The following is a 5308-nucleotide window of genomic DNA, read 5'->3' as shown; positions in this document are numbered from 1 at the left end:
AGAATTTCTTCCTGGTAAATTCAGTAGGAATACAGGCTATGTTTTTCTGTTTGAAAAATGATTAAATATTAAGAATTAGAGAAAGGAAATATAGCTCCAAATATTAATAGGATGCATGCTGAGTGTAACATCACCTAAAATGTCTAAGCAACATGATAACCAAGGTCCTCAGTTCTCCTACTGGAGTCAAGTTCATTTCACTATAAACTAAGAAGCTCTAAATTTTATAATGTTTTGAAAACCCTTATTCTTCCTTCTCATTCTCTGTTTGCTATTTGCAGTCTTGAAAAATGGGATCCCAGTCACCTCACAAGACCGTATTTATTTTTCATAGTCTGGGCCATTTGGTTCCTGTTGTGTTCTTATTCCTAGGGCATTATTGCTAAATTCATAGTAATTTCCCCCAATTCAAATTGTGTCCCAATAAATTTCAAAGTTGATTATCCATTTTTTATTATGGACCCTAAATTTAGCAGTACTAGAGAGATTTGGATATGTGTGGCATATTGGAAACCCACCGACCACTCCAAGAATCTACAATATACTTTGAAAAATCTGCACAACATTTGCTTCCGTCTTCTGACTAGAATGCACAGCTCCAGTTCCCTAAGTTTGCTGAATGTGCTGAGGCCCAGGCTGTAAGCAGGAGATGAGACTGACTGCAGTGGGGCGTCCTGCTGCACTTTGAAGCTTTTCTTTTTCATTTCCTGCAAACCCAATCTCTGTTCTTGCTTTTGGAGGCAACTTTTACAACTGGGTGCGTCTAAAGTGAAATAATTAATAATTGTCTTGAAACAGTTAACAAAAGATAACTGGCTGGCTATGACTTTTTTTTTGAAAACCACTCTCTTTTTTTCCTTCAAAGGATGTGTTCACCTTTCTGTCTTTAATCCAGAGTCCTCCAAGGCCATTTAGAAATATTATTTCCTTGGGGCTCTCTGCCATTGTGGTCTCTATTATTTAATCCAGTGTTTCTCAAGCTTGTAAATAATATACTTGGGAATGAATATTTTTGGCAGGGAAGGAAGTATGTCATGGTGGTTTTGGAGTCAGAAAAACCTGCTTTTGAGCCTTACTTCTACAGCTTACTAACCATGTGACTTTCAAGCTTTATAACCTCATTAAATTAATTTTGGGATCCTTTATATTAAAATGAAGATACAAACAATGGTAAATAGGATAATGTGTATAAAATGAGTAATACCATGTCTGACACATGATAAATACTCAACATGTGATAGGGCTTAGTCGTAGTTCAGTTGAACCTTGAACAAAAGGGATTTGAACTGTCTGAGTCCATTTATACATGGATATTTTTCAATAACTATATTGGAAAGTTTTTGGAGATTTGCAATGATTTGAAAAACCTTGTGAATGAGCTGTGTAGACTAGCTATATTGAAAAAAAATTAAGAAAAGTTAGGTGTTTAATGAATGCATAGAATATATGTGGATACTAGAATATTTTATCATTTGCTACCATAAAGTATATATAATTTAATCTATTATAAAATGTTGAAATTTATCAAAACTTATGCATAAAAACTTACAGACTGTATAAGGCACCATTCCAAGTCCAGAGAAATGTAAACAAACGTAAAGATGCAGATTAAATCACAACTACATAAAATTAACCATAGTACATACTTTAGAACTATAATAATTTCATAGCCCCCTCCTGTTGCTATTGCAGTGGGCTGAAGTATTGTAAGTATCTGCTTAAAATCCTGTGTGACTAATCATCTCCAGTAAACTACATATCACAGTAAAGTGTGACCTGTTACGGTTCTTGTGTATTTTTCATCATGTTTAGTGCAACTTTGTAAACCTTAAGTCACATCGTGGGACCCATACGAAATGCCACTAATGATGCCGGAGGTGCTCACAAGAAGCAGATAAATGTCATGATGTTACAAGAAAAAGCTGGATTCCTTGATGTGTACCACAGATTGCAGGCTGCTGCTACAGTTGATGCTATTTCAAGATAAATGAATCCAGCATAAGGATTATTGCAAAAAGTCAAAAAGAAATTCCTGAAGCTGTTACTGTGGCTATGCCAGCAGACACAAAAATCTTGTATGTGTTTTGAAATACCTTATAATCTCATATTAAAAATGGAGCTTTTATGTCGGTGTAAGATTGCTGTAAGAAAGGCATACCTATAGAATCTAATGTGATTTGAAAAAAAGCAAAGTTATATGACAAAGTAAAGGAAGGTGAAAGATCTAAAGATAGAGAATTTAATGCCAGCAAAGGATGGTTTGATGATTTTAGAAAGAGGCATGGTTTTAAAAATGTCAAGATAACAGGAGAAGCAGCTTCTGCCGACCAAGAGGCAACAGACAAGAGTTCCCAGACACGATTGAGAAAATCATTAAGGATAAAGGATAGCTGCCTGAACAGGCTTCTAACGCAGATAAAAGTGCCCTATTCTGGGGAGAAAAATGCCACAAAGAACATTTATTAGTAAGGAAGAGAAGCGAGTACCAGTGTTTAAGGCAGGAAGGAATAGGCTAACTTTATTGTTTGTGCAGATGCAGTTGGGTTTATGATAAGGACTGCACTTATCTATAAAGCTATTAAACTTTGAGCCTTGAAGGGAAAAATAAACATCAGCTGCTGGTCTTCTGGTTGCACAGCAAGAAGGCCTGGACAATGAGAAACCTTTTGCTGAATTGATTGCATCAATGCTTTGTCCCTGAAGTCAGGAAGTACCTTGCCAGTAAGGGCTGCCTTTTAAAGTTCTTTTGATATTGGATAATGCCCTTGGCCTTCCCAAATCCCATGAGTTCAACCTCAAGCGACAAAGTGATCTGCTTGCCCCCAAACATAATATCCTAATTCAGCCTCTAGATCAGGGGTCATAAGGACCTTTATGGCTCGTTACATGGTACTCTGCAGAAAGAAGTGTCAATGCAAGGGAGAGAACCCTGATAGAGAGAACATCATGCAAGTCTGGAAGGATTGTACATCATTGAAGATGCCATTGTCTTATAGAGAAAGCTGTAAAAACGGTCAAACCCCAAACAATAAATTCCTGTCAGAGAAAATTGTGTCTAGATGTTGTGCATGACTTCACAGGATTTGTGACAGAGGTGATCAAGGAGCTAATGAACCAGATTGTGGGTATGGCAAAAAGAAGTAGTGGGTGGAAGCTTTCAAAATATGGATCTTGGAGAAATTCAAGAGCTAATAGACACCACACCAGAAGAGTGAACAGAAGATGACTTGATAAAGATGAATGCTTCCAAATCAGTGCCAAGTATATGCCTTTTATTTTCTTAAAAATTATTTTTCTTTGTTTTTTAATGGACACAGGAATTATACATATTCATGGGTTACAGTATGATATTTCAATACCTGTATACCTGTATACTGTGTGTAATAATCAAATCAGGGTGATTAGCATATCTGTCACCTCAAACAATTCTTTTCTTCCTGTTGAAAACTCTCAAAAATTCTCTTTGCCAGGTGCAGTGGGACACACCTGTAATCCCAGCTCTGTGGAAGGCTGAGATGGGAGGATTGCTTGAGCTCAGGAGTTTGAGATCAGCTTGGGCAACACAGCAAGACCCTATCTAAAAAAAAGTCCTCTCTTCTAGTCACTTGAAAACATAAATTAAATTGTTGTGAACTATAGTAACCCTACAGTGGTATCTAACACTATCTATCTAGCTGTAATTTTGTATCCATTAACCAATTTCTCTCTGTTCCCTACCTCCCACCCACTCCCCTTCTCAGCCTTTAGTTACCACTGCTTTTCTCTCCACTTCTGTGAAATCCACTTGTTTAGCTTCATGAGTGAGTTCATTGCCATATTTGTCTTTCTGTGCCTGGCTTATTTCACTTAACATGATGACTTCCAGGATCACCTATGTCATTGCAAACGACAGAATTTCATTATTTTTTTATGGCCAAATAGAATTTCATTGTGCATATATACCACACTTTCTGTATTCATTCATCCATTGACAGATACTTAGGTTGATTCCATATCTAGGCTATTGGGAATAGTATTGTAATAAACATGGGGGTGCAGGTAGCTCTTCGACATATTGATTCCCTTTCCATTGGGAAAGGAATACTTAGTAGTGGGATAGTTCTATTTTTGGTTTTGTGAGACAACTCAACACTGGTTTTCTATTATGTTGGTACAAAAGTAATCGCAGTTTTTGCCATTACTTTTAATGGCTGTATTACATACCCCCACCCCCTACTTTTTGTTTTTTAATCAAGATAAGCTATATTCACACAAGAAGCAAAGAAACAAGTAATAAATGTCAGATGAGTATTACCAACAAAAGGAAGCAACCACTTCTCACTGGGGTGGTCAATGGAGGTGGTTTCACAAAGGGGTGAAAGCAGAGGTGATTCTTGGAAGAAAGTTCCCTGGCCAGCCTGGGCTTAGAATGCAACACAAGGAGTGAGCACAGGCTTTTCATTGTAGTGACTGGGGTGAGATTCCAGCTCTGTTATTTAGTAGTTTGATCTCAGTAATTTATTAATCAGGAGATTATCAAGAGGATTAAGGAAAATAGCATATGCAACTTAGTTAATATTAGCTAACGTTGATTGAGGATTATGATGAGCTCACCTAATCCTCATAATGGCTCAGTGAGATAAGCATCCTCCTTAGCATCAGTATGGTGGAGAGGAGAGGATGGGTACATGGCCTTTGGCATTGTGCCTCTCCTGTGAGAAGTGGTCAGCAAATGATGGCAATTATTTTCTTGCCGATATTTACTAAACGTCAACTCGAAATTAACATGCAAATGGTGTCTCAAGGACTGACCAGCATTTTCCCTCCAGTGGTGCAGTGAAACTACAGCATAAATGTGAAATATCAACTTGTATGTGTGTAGGTAGGAATCAGTGGTGCAGGGGTTAAGTTTGAATTTCTGTTCCCTTAAATGTTTTGGTCACAGAATGCACAATGAAATCCACCAAATCCACCTTTTCTGTGTTAGCCAATCTCATTTTTTTTGACAACACAAAGAGTACATGATTGCAAAAGCTGATATTTATTACTTTTCTGTTATCAAGAAACTACTGGCTATTAGAAAATGGGTTACATCAAAATGAAGTAGATGTTCTGTTTTGGGAGAATGTATAATAATTTTATTAGTCCCAAGGGCTAGTACACTCTTTACAGACCTTAGACTCTAGATTGGCCTTTACAAACCCCACAGTTAGTCTTTAAAAAATGAATTTTGGGCCGGGCGCGGTGGCTCAAGCCTGTAATCCCAGCACTTTGGGAGGCCTAGACAGGCGGATCACGAGGTCAGGAGATCGAGACCATCCTGGCTAAC

The sequence above is a fragment of the Colobus angolensis genome, unplaced genomic scaffold (assembly GCF_000951035.1).
Source record: "Colobus angolensis palliatus isolate OR3802 unplaced genomic scaffold, Cang.pa_1.0 Scaffold67, whole genome shotgun sequence".
Lineage (NCBI taxonomy): Eukaryota > Metazoa > Chordata > Mammalia > Primates > Cercopithecidae > Colobus > Colobus angolensis.
Note: the sequence above shows the minus strand (reverse complement) of the source record.